This window comes from Pseudorca crassidens, chromosome 14 (genome assembly GCF_039906515.1).
Source record: "Pseudorca crassidens isolate mPseCra1 chromosome 14, mPseCra1.hap1, whole genome shotgun sequence".
Lineage (NCBI taxonomy): Eukaryota > Metazoa > Chordata > Mammalia > Artiodactyla > Delphinidae > Pseudorca > Pseudorca crassidens.
In genome coordinates, this window is record NC_090309.1 from 31,776,363 (window position 1) to 31,799,279 (window position 22,917).

Below are 22,917 nucleotides of genomic sequence, written 5' to 3' on the forward strand. Positions count from 1 at the left end.
ACTACCTTTCCCACCCTTCTCCCTCAAGGCCCCTTCTAGAGGCCAAGTCATTCTGACCCTGAGCAGACCTTGATCTCAATTCCAAGTCCTCACTGGCATTGTCAGCCTCTCTCTTTCACCCAGTCATCCTTCATCCCACAGCAAAGGGAAATCCAGGCTATGGGCACTGCAGCTGCCCCTGCTTGAAGGGACAGATTTAAATGAGTGTTGTTGAAAGCAGGAGATCACATGAGCAGATACTCTAGAAGGAACCAAGACGAGCCTTGAACTAGGGCCAGAAGGACCAGTCTTCTCAAGCAGGGGCTAACACTTGAATCTTAGGTTGGCCCAGTCAAAGCCTGGGGAGCAAGATCTTACCAAACCATACGTTGATTTAGAAAAGTTTGGAATTCAATTCCTAATCATTCTGCTCCTAAAAGGTCAGGGCAGACCTGTAAGCCTCCACTGGCAGGTTTGGAAGATGAAAAGTACAGGAACAGAAGAAAGAGCAGTGGGTGGCCGTCAAAGATTTAGAAAACCTTTTTGCTTCTTACGTATCCGTTCTCCCTGCGTCCCTGCGCCCCTGCACATGAGCAGGCCCATCCACACCAAACCCACGCCCTTCTCAGTCACCCAGCATCTTCTGATTCAGCCCGTCTCAAGAAACTAGCTGTGCCCAGAAACACACCCCTAGGATTCTTAAACCTAGTTTGCGTTTCAAGAGAAAGTTAAGTTGCATTCCGTGACTTACTTTATATTTACCTCCTCCACCGGCTGGTGCCAAGCTGCTGTAGACCTCTCCACAATAAGCCTCTCTTCTTTGAAACAGGGAGTGCCATTTGGCCCAGGCTGAAAGGAGTAGCCCTTCTAGTCCCCGGAGGAGAGCCACCCGGGATTGGCCCTGGTGCCTCCCTCTGTCCCCTCTTTGGGCTGAAGGGGCTGTAGGGTGGGATCTGGCATTCCCCCGAGGAAGCAGGGGGTTGGGCCAGGGGAGTAATGTTTACTTAAAGCTTCTCTGCAGCTAGAACTGAGAGAACTGGGTCATGTTTTCTGGGGAAAGACCAGGTCCTGGTCTCTATCATCTCTAGTTTAAAATAGATTTAATGTCCTCTGCAATACAAACTGAAAAAGTGGCCATGGGCTCATTGCCAGTGCTGTTGGCCTGGGAGAAGTAAGCTCTGAGCGGGGAAGGGCGGAGGGGTCCATCTCTCTTTGCCTTGGTGACAGTGGGAGTTTACAGACCTATATCAGCAGCAGCTGGTAGAGACTCTTCCCTCATCCCAGTCACTGCTCAGTTGCCAAAAGTACAGTCCTGATTGGAGAAAGCTCTGCCCAGTTTCCCCACCATGTGGTGTGAGGGCAGGCCAAGGTCACTTGTGAAATTCCAGGCTGGTCTGTGGCCATCACGTCCCCAATCGTACTCTCCCTTCCTCTAACTCCAGCAGACCTGAATTCCCGCTGAAGGATGGAAAGCTCAGACAGCCCCTAAAAATGGTAGGCTTTCCAGTGGGCACTGGGGCACAGGAGGGCCTCCCCTCTTTCCTTCCAGTCCCACCAGGACAACAGCTGCCTACTGCTAAAGGGACACGTCTCATCTGTGAAGTTTGCACTGTTTCTGTGTTCTTGGCCAGAGAGCAGCTCTGTGTAGGAAGGGCCTCGAGGCTGGAGTGCAGTGAGCTTACGCCTGCCACCGTCGGGACAGGCAGGCAGGAAGCACCACCATCTTGGGGAAAAATCAGTCCTTTTATCTGGTCTACTCTGTCTCACCTTCTCACCAGGCACAAAGCTGGAAGCAGGGAATTTGGATTTCAAGCAGGCAATCTGAAACCACTGTCAGGTTCAAGTCTATAGGGATTAAACAGATGAGGTCATCAGCCCAGAGATTCCGTTTTCTGACCACAGGGCTCCCACATTACCTGCTTTGATCTCTGTGTTCAACCTTTTCACTAAAGGCCCAAGCCTTCTCTGCAATGCGATGTTACCTCTCCTCCCATTAAGAGGTAGAGTCTATGTCTCCATCCCCTTGAACCTGGGCAGTCCTTGTGACAAGCTTTGGTCAACAGAATGTGGAGGACATGATGCTACGTAAGTTCTAGAGCCTAGGCCTTAAGCGACCTTGCAGCTTCCACCTTTGCTCTCATGAAATGGTGCCCTCCAGTCAGTGGAGTTTACTCCTGCACGAGAGGCTCCATGGAGAACCGAGGCACCCCAGCCAACAGCCAGCACCCACTGTCAGATGTGTGAATGAGACCGGCTTGGCCCTTCTAGCTGCTGTTCTAGCTGCCCTGTCACTGTTCATAGCATTAGCAAGCCCAGGCAAATCACAACAGAACTGCCTGGCAACAAAATCATCAGAAATAATAAACTGTTATCTTAAGATACTCAGTATTGGGGTGGTTTATCACCCCAAGCCTTTGCTGTCTGTCACCTGGAGCCAAGATGCTAGGCCCAATTGCCCGTCCCTAGTCTTCTTGTTGCCCCAGTGAGCCCCACTCCCCAAGCCTGGCCTGCTATTCCCATTCCACTGACCCTGCCTTGGTCTCATGGACCCTTCCTTGGGCCCTGAAACCAGACTCACTAAACTGTCCCTTGACACGCCCACTGTCCTTCATTAATCACCAGGAGTGGCAAGATCACCCATCCCAGATTCCCTGCTGTGAGTGGCTAACTTCTGCCTGAACCAGCTTGGAGCCCACCACCCCCTCCAGTCAAGGAACCTTACCTCATGTCTATATTTACACATCAGCCTTGCGGATAGGCCTCCAGTGCCTGCCCCATCCAAGCAGGCCTTTGTCAGGCCACAGCCCCAACTTCTTTCAGTGTCATTCCTTCCTGTCTAGATGGGTTTGGTCTGGAGCCTGAAGATAAAATACTTATAATGTAATTATAGATTGTCTCTCTCCCAAGCTGTGAGTTTTTCAAGAGCAGGGACCAGGCCTTATTCATCTTTGAATCTCCAAGACCTCCTTGTGTATGGGAGAAGGAAGGTATGAAAGCAGGAAGGCAAGATGGATGGATGGATGAAAGGAAAGGAGAGAAGAAGGGAGGGAGGGAGGGAGGAAGGAAGGAAGGAAGGAAGGAAGGGAGGGTACAGTAGGGCAATGACCTTCCATTATCCTCATCCCCATCCACCTCCCCAAAAACTTTTATATTAAAATAGATTAAGAGTTTAGGCATTCTGGTTTCACAATGCCCTGGGACATACCTGCAAAGTTGGGTGCAAAGTAACTTGGCTAAAGTACAGAATATTTGGAAATAAGACAAGGTGAGGTGGGGGGTGGAGCAGAACTGAGAGCGGGAGATTCAGAGGGAGACCTCAGGAAGCTGACAGCCCTCACCACAGTTAGTTTGCACCTGCGACTCAGGCTGACAGGAAAAGATCAGTGAAGTTGGCTGTTTCATCAAACAAGCTGTTCAGTCAAAAGAGACTATTTCGCAGAAAATAGTCTAATTACATTTTCAGTGAACCTTCTAAGACCTGTTCTAGCAGCCTGATTTGCCTTCTGTCTTGGGGAAGATTTGTCAGATTGTAATGCTCTATAAAAAAGTTAGCTAATTTGGGTTTCCCTGGTGGCGCCGTGGTTAAGAATCCACCTGCCAACACAGGGGACACAGGTTCAAGCCCTGGTCCGGGAAGATACCACATGCCGTGGAGCAACTAAACCCGTGCACCACAGCTACTGAGCCTGCACTCTAGAGCCCGGGAGCCACGACTACTGAGCCCTCATGCTACAACTACTGAAGCCTGCGTGCCTAGAGCCCGTGCTCTGCAACAAGAGAAGCCACTGCAATGAGAAGCCCATGCACCGCAACGAAGAGTAGCCCCCACTCGCCGCAACTAGAGAAAGCCTGAGCACAACAACGAAGACCCAAGGCAGCTAAAAATAAATAAATACAATTTTTAAACAATGTTAACTATAATTTTTATTTTACATTATAGACAAGACTAGAGTCCATGCACAGTATAGAATAGTAGTTTTACGTAACTGTCTTTGAAGTCACACAGACCTTGGGTTCAAATCCAGGCTCTACCTTAACTAGTCTTAGGACCCTAAGCTACGTAATTTCCATGAACTTCCTCATCTGTCAAATGACTTCACAGGTGGTGGTAAGCATCAGAGATCACACATGTAAAGTTCCTAGCAGAGCACCAGAGTAACTGCTCAAAAACATCGGCTACCATTAATAATAAAAACATAATAAATATTAGCTACTACTAATCACAGTTTATTACATACAAGGAAGTTAAACTCTCCTAAGAAAATCAGATGCTTAATCCTTTCACCCAGACAAGCTGGGGGCTGGGGGTACTGAACAAATGTGCAGCTTTGGGTCCCCCGAGGAATCAGCCTCTCAGAGAGATTCGGCAGCGCAGAGACACGGGGCAGAGAGGGGAGACTGAGTTTGAGACAGCTAGGTAGATACCACGGGAACCAGATGAACTCAAAGGTTCTAAATGGGAAGTGGGAGGATATTAAGGAAATTCAAGAATCCAAAAGCAAGGCTGCAGCTTTGTTTCATTGGGTGCTGGAGGCCTCATGTTACCTGCGGCCAGGAACCCATAAAGGTACCACCAAGACCCGGCTCTCTTCCCCATCTTTCACCAACTCAATGTTGTGCTGGTAAACGTTTAACAACCAGCTTGAATGAGGTGGCCTGTCTGCATATCAATTTTACTGATATAAAGGATGTACAGTACACAATTTACAAATACAATTTACGATTACAGAGTAGTAAAATATACAATACTCTTTATTGTAAATTCCATAGAGCCAATTAATCAGTAAGTCAAAGAAGGCTGTCACTGATTTTTGGCAACCTCTTGCACGGAGAGCCAACCTAAGGTTGTAATTGCCAAATGAGTATAGTTCTGACGTGAGTGTTGGTTGATATTTCATTTACAGTTGACTTGCTGATTGTACTACTAGAAGAATATTTCCTTATTTTTGTGCTATTCACAATGTAACAGCCATAGATATGAAACACACGTAAGTTTTATCTTCATTATTAATATTTTCTCCATCACTTTAGTCTAGATAGTCAACAAAAAATAAAGCCAGCCCTGATCTGTAGACCTTGCTAATTTCTGTGATATAAATACTAACACCATGGCCAGTTTTCAAGTTACCAACATAAAGTCGAGTTGGATAGGTTTTCAATAGTATACCTTTATGTAGTATTTCCACCATACAGAGAGCAAAAGTAAAAACATAGATAGTTGTAAAAATGTAGGAAAATAATTAAGAAGTAATATTTTTGTACTTATTATCCTTATAAAATATAATTTATTTAATTGTAAATTTATATAAATTCATTTTTAATAATGGCTATGTTTAACAACCAGTTCACAAAATTCCTGAAAATTTAGGAACAGGCTGTTATAAGTCAGCGTGAGCCATTCCTGGGTGGTAATAGCAATACTCATGCTATTAGCCTGCCTAGATCAAGGGTTTTCAACCCTGGCTGCACATCAGACTCCCCCAAGGGAGTTGTTTCTTTGTTTTGTTTTGTTTTATTTTGTTTAATCTCAATGCCCAGGCCACAACCAAGACCAAGCAAATCTGAATCTCTGGAGCTGGCACCAGGCATCAGTATTTTTCAAACCTCCCAGATGATTTCAATATGCAGCCAAGGTTGAGAACCACTGGCTTAGAACCTTGCTACCCAAAATGAGGTTCTGAGACCAGCAACTCTGGTATCATGTGGAAGCTTGTTAGAAATGCGAAATCTTGGACCCCACTCCAAAGCACGATGTCCAAGAGATTAGAACACACATTAAAGTGCTGGCCCAGAGCCCTGACCGCTGCACCCACCTCATGTCAGCTACCCAACTCATACTCATCACTCTTACCTTCTCACTGAAGCCTTCCTTAACAGACCCGCCCTGACTCATCAAGTCCCAGAGTGTTTTCATGGCACCCCGTACTTCCTCCTGGCTTTTATCACCACTGAGCTTCAATCATTATGTATTGAATCTGCTGATGTCTGAGTCCCCTGGTAAAAGATGAGTTCCATTAAGGCAGGAATCACAAAATAGATAACCAACAAGGAGCTACTGTATAGCACAGGGAACTCTGCTCAATACTCTGTAATAACCTAAATAGGAAAAGAATTTGAAAAAGAATAGATACGTGTATATATATAACTGAATCACTTTGCTGTACACCTGAAACTAACACAACATTGTAAACCAACTACAGTCCAATATAAAATAATTTTTTTTAAAAAAAGGCAGGAGGACTTCCCTGGTGGCACAGTGGTTAAGAATCCACCTGCCAATGCAGAGGACATGGGCTCAATGCCTGGTCCAGGAAGTACGCACATGTCACAGATCAACTAAGCCCATGTGCCACAACTACTGAGCCTGCGCTCTAGAGCCTGAGCACCACAACTACTGAGCCCACGCACTGCAACTACTGAAGCCCGCATGCCTAGAGCCCGTGCTTCGCCACAAGAGAAGCCACCACAATGAGAAGCCCGCGCACCACAACGAACAGTAGCCCCCGCTAGCCGCAACTAGAGAAAGCCAGCCCGCAGCAACGAAGACCTAATGCAACCAAAAACAAACAAACAAAAAAAGGCAGGAATCAGTTCTACCTTGTCTATTATTGTGCCCCAGCACTGAGAAACATGCCTGACACATAGTAGATCGTTAGTAAATATTTGTTAATTTTTTATTTATTTTTTATTTTTTTGCCATGCCACATGGCTTGCCGGATCTTAGTTCCCCGACCAGGGATCAAACCCGTGCCCCTTGCAATGGAAGTGCGGAGTCCCAAACACTGGACCACCAGGGAATTCCCAATATTTGTTAAATCTTGAAGTGACTTCTGGGCGGCCCAGAGCTCTCCCAAGTACTGCCCGCTATGTGGACATCTATGGCACTGAAGAAGGAGGTGAAGAGGTAACCGGGGGAAAGCTTACTTGCTGTGTAGAGGTGTTCTGGGAATGTGAGAAGCTGCTTGGCAGCCCCTGCAGATTGAAGATCTCAGTGATAAACAGGTTGGTGCCAGAGCCTGAGAAATGCACGCGCCATAAGGGATATAATGTACCATTTAGATGAGGGCAGGATAGAACTGGGTAAAGGAGAAAAGAGATGACATCTAGATGGTGAAGGTTCAGGGGTGTTCAATGATCAGAAGAGGTTGCAACACAGAGAGGTACCAGGAGATGTTAAGCATGTTGGACTCCCCTTCTCGGTAGATGTATTAATCTCAGAATTTTATTCTCTCTCTCTCTCTCTCTCTCTCTCTCACACACACACACACACACACAAACACACACACACATCCTCCCACACTGAGTCCAGGGTCCTCATCTCTCTCAGAAGAAAAAGTTCTGACTTTAGCAAAACCTCAGTCCAACTGCAGAAACACACCGCCCTGAGACAGGGAAGACGTTTCTCTATAGTGAAGAACTGGAACGGGGCACGCTGCTGCTCTCAATACGGATGGAGAATGGAGCTCTCAGCCAGGAGTCCCCCAGCTCCTTGGATGTTGGCAAAGTGACGGGGGCAGGGAGCGAGCCAAAGTGTAACCAAAAGTGGGGTCCAGCTGCTCGCTGCTCAAAAGCCAATAAAGAGGCAAGGTTGGCAGAAAGGAAAGTTTGCTTTATTTCAGAGGCCAGCACCTGGGGGTGGGGGGCGGACTCCTGTCCAAAGGCTGACTCTCCCACCTCCTGACAGTCAGTGGGCAAGAGCTTTTATAGATGGAGAGAGAGGGCTTACCTGGAGAAACAGCACAGTCAGCTCTGGCAGCCATCTTGAAATTGGTCACGTGGTGGTCTGACCAGCATCATCTTGATTGTTTTGAGTACATTTAGTCTTCAGTTCCAGGCTCACTTTGTTTCCATTTCCTTAAGGCCAATTCTCAGAATTGTGGCAGCTTATGCCATGGCTACAGTCTGGTCATCATGTAGTTAACTTCTTCCGCCTGGTGAGGGCTTCAGTATCTATAAGACAGCTCACAGGATAGGGCTCAGAATATTATCTATAGCCCATGAAGCAGGACTAAATGTCCTTGACTATGCTTAATGACCAAACTATTATTATTTAGTCTTGTTGGACTGTTTTCCTTTGTTTCTGTATTTTCTCATTTCTCTGATTAAATTTATTCTTTGGCTAAAGTTTTTCCACAATCATAAGGCAGGCAGAGAACATGGGAGGGGAAGGACCATAGTGTCCTGCTCCGTTTCAAAAGGGGTCTCCCCCAGCTCGGTGCTTTGTGACCACCTAGAGGGGTGGGATAGGGAGGGTGGGAGGGAGTCGCAAGAGGGAGGGGTTATGGGGATATATGTATACGTATAGCTGATTCACTTTGTTACACAGCAGAAACTAACACACCATTGTAAAGCAATTATACTCCAATAAAGATGTTTAAAAAAAGGGGGGGGTCTCCCAAGTCTCTGTTTAAAGGAGGGTATCAGTGGTGGCCCTGAGAAAGTGAGAATGGGGCTCTAAATGAACTTCTCTTCTCAGATGAGGATTATTAGTTTGGAAAAGCTGAGGGATTGGATGCACTGTCTGCCATTTCAAGCAGGGCTTCCCAAAACTATGTCCACTGCTCAGTTCATTCCACTCGAACTTCTAGGCAAGAGACTGGAATCCCACAGCACAGTGGCCACTAACCTTGCCTCCTCACTGCCAATCATCCCCAGCTTAAAAATTCACTCATGATTCAGTCACTCACTCAGTGTCTACTATGCACTCAAGCACTGTGCTAAACTCTGGTGACACAGGGGTGAATAAAGAATATTCCCTGTCATCCCAGAACTTAGAGTCTAGTAGCAACAGTCTTTAGACATTACTGAGAAAAGCCATCAATCACATGGCCCACGGCTCAAGAGGCCTAAGCTGTCTTCTTTCAAATAAAGTTTGTTAGGTTTTTCCCTGTATAAAAGCAATGTGTGTTTATTTCATTTCAAAATACAGAAAAAATAGAGGAGAGAGAAAACTACCCATTGTCAAATGACAAGCAGACTGCCACATCTATATATATATATATGACATTTTCGTTTATTTTTATGTATATACCTGGAATCATACTATATGCACAAATATATTTGGGTTGGCCAAAAAGTTCATTCAGTTTTTTTCTGTAAGATGGCTCTAGTAGTGCTACTTCATTCGAAACAATTTTGTTAGATTATATTGTGACAGCTGTCATATCAGGGTGCATTTGTTTAAAACTTATCAAAATTGGTGAATTTTTATGTAGCCATTTTAATATTGAAGATGGAAGAAAAGAGCAACATTTTTGGCATATTATGCTTTATTATTTCAAGAAAGGTAAAAATGCAACTGAAACACAAAAAAGGACTTGTGCAGTGTATGGAGAAGGCGCTGTGACTGATCAAACGTGTCAAAAGTGGTTTGCGAAGTTTCGTGCTAGAGATTTCTCACTGAACGATGCTCCATGGTCGGGTAGACCAGTTGATAGCAATCAAATCGAAACAGCAATTAAGAACGATTGACGTTATACCACATGGGAGATAGCCGACATACTCAAAATATCCAAATCAAGCACTGAAAATCATTTGCTCCAGCTTAGTCATGTCTATCTCTTTGATGTTTGGGTTCCACATAAGCGAAAAAAACCTTCTTGACCATATTTCCGCAGGTGATTCTCTACTGAAACGTAATGAAAACGTTCCGTTTTTAAAACAAATTGTGACCGGCAATGAAAAGTGGATGCTGGGCTTCCCTGGTGGCTCAGTGGTTGAGGGTCCGCCTGCCGATGCAGGGGACATGGGTTCGTGCCCCGGTCCGGGAAGATGCCGCGGAGCAGCTGAGCCCGTGAGCCATGGCCGCTGAGCCTGCGCATCCGGAGCCTGTGCTCCGCAACGGGAGAGGCCACAACAGTGAGAGGCCCGCGTACAACAACAACAACAAAAAAAAGTGGATGCTGTATAATAATGTGGAACAGAAGAGATCGTGCGGCAAGCAAAATGAACCACCACCAACCACACCAAAGTCTGGTCTTCATCCAAAGAAGGTGATGTGTATATGGTGGGATTGGAAGGGCGTCCTCTATTATAAGTTCCTTCTGGAAAACAAAACAATTATTTCCAACAAGTACTGCTTCCAATTAGACCAACAGAAAGCAGCACTCAATGAAAAGTGTCCGGAATTAGTCAACAGAAAAAGTTTAACCTTCCATCAGAATAACCCAAGACTGCATGTTTCTTTGATGACCAGGCAAAAACTGTTAGAGCTTGGCTGGGAAATTCTGATGCATCTGCCGTATTCACCAGACATTGCACCTTTGGATTTCCATTTATTTCGGTCTTTACAAAATTCTCTTAATGGAAAAAAATTTCAATTCCCTGGAACACTGTAAAAGGCACCTAGAACAGTTCTCTGCTCAAAAAGATAAAAAGTTTTAGGAAGATGGAATCAGGAAGTTGCCTGAAAAATGGTAGAAGGTAGTGGAACAAAAGGGTGAAAACGTTGTTCAATAAAGTTCTTGGTGAAAACGAAAAATGTGTCTTTTACTTTTACTTAAAAACCAAAGGAGGACTTCCCTGGTGGCGCAGTGGTTAAGAATCCGCCTGCCAATGCAGGGGACGTTGGTTCGAGCCCTGGTCTGGGAAGATCCCACATGCCACGGAGCTAAACAAAGTTCTAAATTTTCCCATTACTACTTCAATGCCTTTTTTAAGCAGTGAATATCAAAATCTTTTCAAACAAATGTTCCCCCCTCCCTTTCTTTGTTTGGGTATATGTTTTGTTTTGCTTTGTTCCATCAGGGGTTTTTGCGTCCCTGCTTCTTGGTGCCCTAAACCCACATGCAGTCTGCCTATGGACTAATCCTGCACTGCTCCTCTCCCCACCCCCACGAAGGCTGTATTTGCAAAGACACACCCAGGTTGCCTACACTCCCCCCGCCCTCCCCCCGCCCCATATCTATGCCTCCTGTTTCAGTCTTGCCATTGTGTCCCAGGCGAGCTGCAGAACAATGAATTCTTAGCAGATGATGGTATTGCCCTGTCTCCACGTTTTGAGCCAACCCCAGCTATGCCTGGCATCTGGGAGTCAGCAGTTTGTAGGTTTCTGTGACATTTGAGAGCTCACATCCCACTTCTTCCAGCATTTGGGAAAGAAGGAAGGACAGAGGGCTGCTCTTGTCACCACCAATGAGCTCATCCTTCTCAGAGAGGCAATAAGAAAGCTAAATTTCACCCCATGAATCAGGAAGCCTGAACTCATGAAAAAGCACACATTCCCCAGCTGCCTGACCCACCCAGCTGACCTTTCTATAAAAAGGAGGGTTAGACTGAGGCCTCCTCCCTAGAATGAGTTAACTAATTCAACGAAGACAGACGTTTTTAGTGAAACAAACCCTTCACACCAGCCACCCGATTCCTCTGATTTCTATATACCTTCCAAGGTCACGACTGTTTTTTCAAGCCTCCTGTGGCTGAAGTCACACATGTCTGGGAGCCCCTCCCAACTTCAACACTTGGGACAGTTTTACCAGGAGCAAGTCCCTTAACCTTAGTTTCAGTTTCTCAATCTGCAAACTGGAAACACTAATTCCTATCTTTTTGCATTGTGATCCTAGGGCAATAGTCACCGTCTCAAAACAGTGATGCCGTGGAATTCGATTTTCCCCCTCATCCATATTCACTCCAGACCAAAGCCATTGACTTGTCAACCTCAGCCTTACAAGATAATGGCCTGGTTCTCCTACCACAGGCTCCGCAGAATAGAGGTCTCTGTGTAGTTAGCCATCTGGTCTTTCAGTCTCAGTTGACTTGCCAGTCAGCTTTCCTCCACATCTCTTAACTATGGGGCCAGTCCACCCTTGTTCTCCTTCTGAACTACTGCTTTACATTTACCTTTAAGCATATCTCTTTCTTTTCACTTTCCTCAGTGGGAATTTTGAAGACTTCTGCATCAGTGTCTACAAGATCTTCTTTCTCCCTTGGCCAGCAGCCATGGTCCTCCCCTCTCTGCAAGATATCTGATGCACTTTTTACTCTCTGGTCTTTCATGAGTCTGCTGTGAAGATTATACACGGATTCAGAATCTGAGTTCGGTCCAGGCTTAGAGTTTGCACACCTGAGTACAACAACCTCTTTGCAGCTTTGTGACAAATGGTCTCTGTTATTGTAAAGCATGGCATTGATACACATTAGTTCTAAACTATCCTGTCGTGCTTTTATGGGCTGGTGGTCATTATTCTAGATCTCCTCTTTTGTGGAACTAAAATCACTAATGCTGAATAATTTTAGAGTAATCAGGAGTCACAGGAAATGAAAAGTAAGCTTTGGGGTCCTTTCTCCGTGATTGCCTCATCATTGATTCAAAACTTCTGGAAGGAAAGGCAAAATTGTGGAAACAATAAAAAGATCCATGGTTGCTAGAGCAGAGGAAGGGGGAGAGAGGAATACGCAGAGCACAGAGGATTTTTAGGGCAGTGAAAATACCACGTATGATATTATGATGATGGGTATATGTCATTATACATTTGTCCGAACCCATAGAATGTACAACATCAATAGTAAACCCTAAACTATGGACTTTGAATGATTATGATATGTCAAAGTAGGCTCATCCTTAGTAAAAAATGTACCATTTTGGTGAGTGATTTTTTCTTTTTTCTTTTTTTTTTTTTTTGCCACACCATGTAGCTTGTGGGATCTTAGTTTCCCAACCAGGGACTGAACCCAGGCCCTCAGCAGTGAGAGCAGGCAGTCCTAACCACTGAACAGTCAGGAAATTCCCTGGTGAGTGATAAGGATAATGAGGGAGGCTATGCATGAGTGAGGATAGGGGGTGTATGCAAAATCTCTACCTTCCTCTCAGTTGTATTTGTAGGTCCTGTTCTTCTCTTGTGTTTCCCACTTAGAGAAGTTCCTTTAGCATTTGTTGTAGAGCTGGTCTGGTGGTGCTGAATTCTCTTAGCTTTTGCTTGTCTGTAAAGCTTTTGATTTCTCCGTCGAATCTGAATGAGTTCCTTGCCGGGTAGAGCAGTCTTGGTTGTAGGTTCTTCCCTTTCATCACTTTAAATATATCGTGCCCCTCCCTTCTGGCTTGTAGAGTTTCTGCTGAGAAATCAGCTGTTAACTTAATGGGGGTTCCCTTGTATGTTATTTGTCATTTTTGCCTTGTTGCTTTTTTGTGTGTGTGTGTATGGTACGCGGGCCTCTCACCGCTGTGCCCCCCCCGCCTCCGCGGAGCACAGGCTCCGGACGCGCAGGCTCAGCGGCCATGGCTCACGGGCCCAGCTGCTCCACGGCATGTGGGATCCTCCCAGACTGGGGCACGAACCCGCGTCCCCTGCATCGGCAGGCAGACTCTCAACCACTGTGCCACCAGGGAAGCCCGCCTTGTTCCTTTTAATAATTTTTCTTCATCTTTAATTTTTGTCAATTTGATTACTATGTGTCTCCTCATGTTTTTCCTTGGGTTTATCCTGCCTGGGACTCTCTGCACTTCCTGGACTTGGGTGGCCATTTCCTTTCTCATGTTAGGGAAGTTTTCGACTATAATCTCTTCAAATATTTTCTTGGGTCCTTCCTCTCTCTCTTCTCCTTCTGGGACCCCTATAATATGAATGTTTGTGCATTTAATATTGCCCCAGAGGTCTCTTAAGCTGTCTTCATTTCTTTTCATTCTTTTTTCTTTTTTTTTTTTTTGCATTTTATTTTATTTATTTTTTTATACAGCAGGTTCTTATTCGTTATTCATTTTATACATATCAGTGTATATATGTCATTCTTTTTTCTTTATTCTGTTCCACGGCAGTGAACTCCACCATTCTGTCTTCCAGGTCACTTATCCGTTCTTCTGCCTCAGTTATTCTGCTATTGATTCCTTCTAGTATACTTTTCATTTCAGTTATTGTATTGTTCATCTCTGTTTGTTTGTTCTTTAATTCTTCTAGGTCTTTGTTAAACATTTCTTGCATCTTCTCGATCTTTGCCTCCATTCTTTTTCCAAGGTCCTGGATCATCTTCACTATCATTATTCTGAATTCTTTTTCTGGAAGGTTGCCTATCTCCACTTCATTTAGTTGTTTTTCTGGGGGTTTATCTTGTTCCTTCATCTGGTACATAGTTCTCTGCGTTTTCATTTTGTCTATCTTTCTGTGAATGTGGTTTTTGTTCCACAGGCTGCAGGATTGTAGTTCTTCTTGCTTCTGCTGTCTGCCCTCTGGTGGATGAGGCTATCTCAGAGGCTTGTGCAAGCTTCCTGATGAGAAGGACTAGTGGTGGGTAGAGCTAGGTGTTGCTCTGGTGGGCAGAGCTCAGTAAAACTTTAATCTGCTTGTCTGCTGATGGGTGGGGCTGAGTTCCCCTCTGTTGGTTGTTTGGCCTGAGGTGACCCAGCACTGGAGGCTACAGGCCCTTTGGTGGCGCCAATGACAACTCCGGGAAGGCTCACACCAAGGAGTTCTTCCCAGAACTTCTGCTGCCAGTGTCCTTGTGTCCTTGTCCCACGATGAGCCACAGCCACCCCCCGCCTCTGCAGGGGACCCTCCAACACTAGCAGGTAGGTCTGGTTCAGTCTCCTATAGGGTCACTGCTCCTTCCCCCTGGGTCCCGATGCACACACTACTTTGTGTGTGCCCTCCAAGAGTGGAGTCTCTGTTTCCCCCAGTCCTGTCAAAGTCCTGCAGTCAAATCACGCTAGCCTTCAAAGTCTGATTCTCTGGGAATTCCTCCTCCTGTTGCCAGATTGGGAAGCCTGACATGGGGCTCAGAACCTTCACTCTAGTGGGTGGCCTTCTGTGGTATAATTGTTCTCCAGTTTGTGAGTCACCCACCCAGCAGTTATGGGATTTGATTTTATAGTGATTGCACCCCTCCTACTGTCTCACTGAGGCTTCTCCTTTGTCTTTGGATGTGGGGTATCTTTTTTGGTGAATTCCAGTGTCTTCCTGTCCATGATTGTTCAGCAGTTAGTTATGATTCCAGTGCTCTCACAAGAGGGAGTGAGTGCACGTCCTTCTACTCCACCATCTTGAACCAATCTCCTCAGAAGGCTCCCTTCCTCTCAATGTTATTGTAAACCTAAAAATACTCTTAAAAAATAGTCTTAAAAAAGAAAACAAAAAACCTAGAAGGGACAAACCCTATTATCCTTCTTGCTTAGCTATAGAACTTTCTTTCAGGAGGCTGCTCACAGGTAGAAATTCCAAACTTCTGGGAGCCAGACTCCAGAGGTGTTTTGTTTCATTCTTCATGGGTCTTCATCTTGCTTCTTTTTATCCTCCTTTAGTCTTTTCATTTCCCCACTCCCCACCTCTCTTTCCTCATCCAGAACCTGCTTTTCTACTTTCTTTCTCTTTTTTCTTTTTCTGTTCTTGTTTGCAATGATCATTTCCATCCTCAAAGAGTTTTAAATTGTGCCCTGACCTGCATACTCAATTAGAGAGGACCCTAAATCCAATGACTAGTGTCCTTATAAGAAGAGAAGACACACAAAGACATACAGAGAAGGAGACCATGTGAAGATGGAGGCAAGGGTTGGCATGTTGCAGCCGTAAGCCAAGGAATGCTAAGGATTGCCAGCAGCTAGCAGAAGCTAGGAGACAGGCATGGAACAGATTCTTCCTCAGGGGTTCCAGAGGGAACCAACCCTGTCATGATGTTTTTTGACTTCTAGCCTCTCCATAAGAGAATTAATTTCTTTGTGTTAAGCCAAAAAATAAAATAGAGTCAACAGTGATTGATGATGGTGATGGTTGTACAATTATTCAAACATACTAAAAAATATCACATTGTATACTTCAGATTGGGTGAATTGTTTGGCATGTGAATTATATCTCAATAAAGCTGGGGTTTTTGTTTGTTTGTTTTGTTGTTTTGTCCTCACCACACAGCATGCAGAACTTCCCCAACCAGGGATTGAACCCATGCCCCCTGCATTGGAAGCACAGAGTCTTAACCACTGGACCACCAGGGAACTCGAAAGCTGTTATTTTTTTTAAATTGTGTCCTATAGAGAATGGACTTGAGGACATGGGGAGGGGGAAGGGTAAGCTGTGACAAAGCGAGAGAGAGGCATGGACATATATACACTACCAAACGTAAAATAGATAGCTAGTGGGAAGCAGCCGCATAGCACAGGGAGATCAGCTCGGTGCTTTGTGTCCACCTAGAGGGGTGGGATAGGGAGGGTGGGAGGGAGATGCAAGAGGGAGGAGATATGGGGATATATGTATATGTATAGCTGATTCACTTTGTTATAAAGCAGAAACTAATAGACAATTGTAAAGCAATTATACTCCAATAAAGATGTTTAAAAAAAATTGTGTCCTGACCTGCCAGTGGCCTTGTTTCCTTCCCCTTTTAGCACCAGCTTCAGAGGCTTCTGTACACGTTCCTCATAGAGGCATTTGCCCTACTTGTGCTTCTTGCTCACATTGATCCCAGTCCTGGGGCCCCTACCACACTCGCCCCACCAATTCCAGGCAGAGAGAGAGAGATTAAAAACAAAACAAAAACCATAGCATGGACCTACTGAAGGACATTTAGGTTGTTTCCACTTTTCACCTCAGCAAAGGAACCACAGTGGCCATTCTTACTCACATTGAATTGTGCTCTAGTGTGAGAGTTTCTCTAGGGGAGAGGCTAGAGTGGAATTCTTGGGTCATAAGGTATATATTCAACTCCCCTAGACATTGACAAATTATTTTTCAAAACAGTTGAAATAATTTACTTCCTACCAGCATTCCATTTACCAGCTCCTCACCAACCCTTGACATACCAGACTTGATTTTTTTTCAGCATGATTATTATAAAATGCTGTTTTAGTGGGCATTTCTCTGACTACCAGTGAAGTTGAGCATCTGTCCGTTCGTTTATGAATATTCAGGTTCTTTCTCTACTAACCACCCATTCCTATCCAAACAACAATTTTTACTGGGTTATTTGTCTTTTATTTCTTGATGTGTATTCTGGGTACTAATTATTTGTCAGTTATATATATGGCAGATATCTTTGCTCAGTCTACAGCTTGTCTTTTTGAAACTGTGCACCTCAGATTGGACTTGAACCCATGTGCTGGGACTCAAACCCAACATAAACCCATGCAGCTGGGACTCAAACCCAGACAAAACCAGCAGTCTGCCAACTGAGATCACACACCTGGTTTCAGGACTTAATGAAGCTCAGGTTCTTGATGTCTCATCACAGAAAGAATTCAGTGAGAGACAAAGTGATAGGTAAGAAGTGGATTTATTTAGAGAGAAACACACTCCACAAACAGAGTGTGGGCCACCTCAGAAGGCGAGAGTGGCCTTGGGAGAAACACACTCCACAGGCAGAGTGTGGGCCATCTCAGAAGGTGAGAAGAGCACCAGGGTATGGGGTTGTCAGTTTTTATAGGAGTGGGTAATTTCCTAGGCTAATGAGTGGGAGGAGTATTCCAGCTATTTTAGTAAGGGGCGGGGATTTCCAGGAACTGGGCCACCGCCCACTTTTTGATGCCTATGGTTGGTCTTGGAACTGTCATGGCGCCTGTGAGTGTGTCATTTAGCTTGCTGATGTGAGTGTATACTGAGGCTCAAGGTCTAGTGGAAGTTGACTTGTCTGCCATCTTGGACCCATTTGGTTCTAATCAGTTTATGTCATGTCCTCGGGCTATGTCATTCTTTCAAAGGTTGTGCCTTTGGTTATGATGTGTTTTAGTATTTGCAGTGTTTTAATTTTAATGTTGTCAAATGTTCCTTTATAGTTCATGGGAATTTTTTGTTTTATTTGAGAAATCTATCTCTACCCCCCCAAAATACTCTTCCTTTTAAAGTTTTATGCTTTTCTTCCACATTTGGGCTTTAATCCGTGTGATATTTATTTTGTGTGTGATGTGAGGTAGGGATTTATTTTTATATTCTCCATAGAGAGCCACAGGTTCCAGAACATTTATTGAATAGTTCATTATTCCCTATACTCCGTAGCACTTCTGCCATTAAATTCAAGTTCCTCTGCCATTAAATTCAAGCTCCCATATATATTGGATAGCTCAGAAATTCATCCCTTAAAAGTCAGTTTTAAGTTCTACATTTTATGATGTCTTTTTTTCTTTTGGCCATGCCACGCAGCTTGTGGGATCTCAGCTCTCCAACCAGGGATCAAGCCCAGCCCCTCGGCAGTGAAAGCACTGAATCTTAACACTGGACTCCCAGGGAATTCCCTATGATGTCTTAATAACTTAAAGAAGAATATCTTCACCACATTCTTCTTCAAAATTGTCTTAGCAATTCTTGATCCTTTACACTTTATTTTCTTTTATCCTTTACCCTTTAACATGAGTTTTGTCAAATTCCATGAAAATCCTTCTCAAAGTTTGACTTTGTCAGGAAGGAAAACACTTTACCTTTCTAGGTTATTCTGGCTGGTCTAAGAATTAAATTGACATGAGACAGATTAACAGAAGAAAATCACGTAAGAGTTTAATAACATGTATACATGGAAGAAAACCAGCAAAACTGAATAACAAGCCCAAATGGCTGAAACTCTCACTTTAAATGCCATCTTCAGTTAAAGACAAAAGAGAATATTGAAGGTAGTGGTTTGGGACTTCAAAGGGGAGGAAGGCGGTTGACATGGAGATGGAAAAGCACATGTTTGGTAAATAAGTATTGCTGGACCATGCAGAGACAATGGGACACAGAGTGGAATTTTTTTTTTTTTCCCCTGTGTCCCAGCGCTTGAGGATAGAACCCGCGGAATGGAAGCCGCCGGTACCGAAGACATGACGCGGAGGGGACCGAAGCCCTTTCCCTCTACCTCCGTACATTACTCGGACCGAGACCGCACGCCTAATCCCCGCCAAGAAAAGGAGGGTTACAGAGTGGAATTTTAACAAAGAGACTTTGCTAGGCTCCTCCCTGTCTACACACCTAATTCACTCTATAGTTATCTACGGTGCTAACGTCTTTCCTGGAACACATCCTCTATCTACATTCTTTTAGGCAGTTAGGAGGAAGGTCAAAGCTTTTTCCTGAATCTTTTGGGCCTTGATGTTTTCCAGTTCGAAGTAGTCTGCATGCCAAAGAGACATTTTGGGGTAGCAAGTGTGGCTCCCCTACAACTTGAATTACATTCGTTTATCATTTTTTTATTTGGGAACTGGCATGGCCAGTTTCTAACAAAAGGGGGAGCCAGTGGCCATGCTAAGGAGTGAGTGGGCAAGGCTCAGACCTTCATCAACACCCTCTCCTCACTACCACACCCCACAAGCCTCCTCATAAAACACTGAATCTCCAGCAAAACCCTGCAATTGCAGTTTCAAGACAAGTTTCCTAAGTCTTCTCAACCCTCTTCCAACCAGATCACTGCCCCTATACCCTGTGGTATAAGAATTCTGGAGGAGAGAGCAGGGGGGCTGTGAGCAGTGGGTAAAAGTGTCACCGAATTGGTTAACCAGGGTTCTGAGCCTGGGCTGAGACCCCTTGTCTCAGTCAGGGAAGTTCTTTTTCCAGTCGGATTCGCAGCCAATAACGAAACCAATGACTGGAATAGCACAAGCTTTATTCAATGTCCAAAGAATGGAGAATTGGGAACCTAGTTCACAAATCAACTTCTCAACCCAATTTGGGTGGAGACACCAAATATATAGAGGGGTCAAGGTAAAAGGGAGAGATTTGGAAAGACTGAGAGGAATGAATATTCATGGGCTATCCGAGAACAGGGGTGTGGTTTGGTCCTGGAACTAATGCAGCTCTCCTTTTCAGTCCTTGTATGAGCTTTTCCAATTGTTGTCATGGCAATCGTCAACTGTCATGGCACCGGTGGGTGTGTCATTTAGCATGCTAATGTATTACAATGAGCGTATAATGAGGCTCAAGGTCCAGCTGAAGTCAAATCTTCTGCCACCTTGGGTCTAATTTGTTCTAACCAGTTCTTGGTTTTGTTTTGCTCTTTGCAGCTCCCTCCTGAAACTTAGATAAGAGTAATTGGTTTCTTTTTTTTTTTTTTTTTTGGCTGTGCTAGGTCTTCGTTGCAGCATGTGGGCTTCTCAGTGGCAGTATGCAGGCTTCTTAGTTGTGGCATGTGGACTCCTTAGTTGCGGCATATGAACTCTTAGTTGTGGCATGCATGTGGGATCTAGTTCCCCGATCAGGGATCGAAGCCAGGCCCCCTGCATTGGGAGCGGGGAGTCTTACCCACCGGACCACCAGGGAAGTCCCCAAGAGTAACTGGGTTTTTTTTTTCGAGAGAGGGGCTGGGGTATGACTCTAGGGCAACAGCCTTGGTAACAAAGTAACAGGTCCCAGGCATTGTCCTATTCTGATTCTTGTTCTAAAAGCACCTGGGCCCTCCAAACAGTCTACAAAACCTATTTAACACCTTCTCATTCCAGAGCATTTTAGGGCCTCTGGGGGGAATGAAGGGGCTGCATGATTGCTTATAAAACCTTATTCTACCCTCACAACCCCAGGGCCAGGAAGGGCCTCAGGGAAGCAACCCCTGAAAGGTCCAGTGGGACTCCTCAAGCTGGACAAGACTTTTATAAAACTAGGACCAGGGCACAAAGGACTCAAAGGAAGTGTGAGTTGAAAAGAGAGGGTGCGCCCAGCAGTCAGCTAATTGAGGAGAGTGAGATAAAGAGATCAATTACAGTGAATGAGGACAGGATTAATGCAAAGCAACAATCCTGCACTGTACCACAGGCGAGCAATCTGGGGAGCTGTTACTATCTCTAGACCTGGAGGGGACAAGCTGGGAAAGGTCACTGTAACCCAGAGAGACCCACAGCTATGAAAGAGAACTATTCAACAGAGCATGGCCTTCAGTAGAGAGAGGCAGCCACTGCCACCCTATGGCCCAGGCAGTCCCACTGAGCATTTAGCGCCCTGCTTCTTAAAGCAGAGGCCCATTGATTGGGGTAAGCAAAGCAGAAATCACTAAGTGGTCCTCTATTTCATGCCCCTATCCCTTGGCCCTAGGGTTGGTTGGGTCCTTCTTACACACAGGGAAATCTACAGGCTTATATTCATTGGCCCACAAACCTATTTCAGCTGTTTGCCCTGAGTAAGGCAAGGAAGAGCTGAGCTGCGTCTGAGCTTGGTGTTCCTAGATCAGATAAGAGAGGCCACCAAAATCTCCCCCCACCACACACACACACACACACACACACACACACACACACACACACCCAACATGTACATATATAGTAATAGCTATAAAGTATTTTACATTCGTTAGTTATTTTATTATCAAGGATGCTCTCGGTAAGTAAATTGGTCTTCAAACTACTGAGAGAAGACTTTGAAGTTCCTGAAAGCAACCTGCAGAGTGAGGAGTGAGGAGAAAAAGAAAAAAGGAGGAAAATCAAGGAAAGAGGAGACTATAAAAGGCTTAAGACTAGGGTCCGGTCTCTGAGATCCAGGACGGACTTGGAACAAGCACGTCCCTCTTTTCCTCACAGCCATGCTCTTTTCGTGCTTAGATGAAGCAAGGAAAACGTTAGAACCTGCAAACGGAGATACTTTCTATTTCATATATTGTTAGAAGAATAAAGTAATTTCAATGAAAATACTTGATACAGAGTAGATCCTAAATATGTGTGAGTTAAAACTAAAGTCTTTTCATTCCTCTCTAGCGGGCTGGTGAGTTCTTCTCAAGCCACTTACCCTTGCTCACTGCTCACTCTGGAAACAGAAGCGACTTGAACTAGCTCAGCCGACCACCCCTTCTCCCTGAACCTCGACCTCTTCCCTGTTTCATCAGTTGCACTCTCTCTCAGAAGGAATGGTCACCTTCCAAGGCTAAGCCCTCCATCTGGACCTCGGACCCCACTCCTCTCTGGGCCAGGATATACCAATTACTCCTCTTTAGCCTGGTTTCTCTTCCTCTGTCTCCTTTCCCTGCCTATACACTTGCTTAGTCTTAGCCAAGATTTTTTTTTTTTTTCAGTACGCGGGCCTCTCACTGTTGTGGCCTCTCCCGCTGCGGAGCACAGGCTCTGGACGCGCAGGCTCAGCGGCCATGGCTCACGGGCCCAGCCGCTCCGCGGCATGTGGGATCTTCCCGGACCGAGGCACGAACCCGCGTCCCCTGCATCGGCAGGCGGACTCTCAACCACTGCACCACCAGGGAAGCCCGTGTGTCTGTTTTATATGTATATATAAATTATATTACCTAATTTTCGGTATATTATTATGTTTTTGCATCTTAAAAAACCTTTCCTGCTGAGCAGAGACTGCTATCTCCCATTTCTTAGAGATAGCAAAGGATCTAGCCAGGACACAAACTAAGCAATCCAGAGCCAGGTCACATCTACTTGACCTGACCTGGAAGCAATATTCCTCTGCCTTAATCATCCCAGGGTCAGGTATCCCAAAAATTGTCCCCCCCAACCCTGAGTAAGAGCAGATTTAGATTGATAAACAACAAAGGGCTCCCTGGCGCTCACCTCTGGACAACTGGGACCTGTGAGTGTGACAGCCTGCTCCAGCGACTAGGACTCGCCCCTAAAGCCCAGTGAAACTATTCAAACTGGCCAGTCCTAAACTGCTCACCCTGTCTTGCCTTGTTGTTTCCACAGAAACCCCAAGAAACTCCATGGACTGAGGGCTCCCCTCACTCCTGCTTCCTGGCCACCAGGGTGTCTCTCCCCGTAGTCCTGTGTGACGTGCTGTGCCTCCTGTCTCTAGGACCCATGAGTGCAACAAACTTTGTTTTCCTGAGCCCCTCCTCTGTCTCCTCTTGTGGCTGCACCTGACTAACCTTCTTGTAAAAGAATACAAAACAGTGTTTGTGTGTGTGTCTCTGCGCCTCTCTGTGTCTGAGTATGTGTGTGTTTCTGTGTGTGTGTGTGAGCCTGTCTGTCTGTCTACCTGTCTGCGTGTGTCCGGGTGGCCTTGGAAGGAGTCCTTAGATAAGGTGTTTCTTGATAAGCTCTGGGAGCAATCCCTATCCCTTCAGCCTCCTTGCTTCAAGCCTCCTTGTACCTGAGTGTTTTGCCCTCACACACACTGTGCA

The 22,917-nt window shown here is 45.3% G+C and overlaps 1 non-coding gene across 1 annotated transcript; it reads right to left on the reverse strand.

Moving 5' to 3' along the window:
* Positions 1-18,624: 18,624 nt before the first annotated feature.
* Positions 18,625-18,773, reverse strand: LOC137206292 (small nucleolar RNA SNORA57). Its single transcript, XR_010934606.1, has one exon. It is a non-coding gene; the product is annotated as a small nucleolar RNA SNORA57 (small nucleolar RNA).
* Between the last annotated feature and the right edge of the window lie 4,144 nt (positions 18,774-22,917).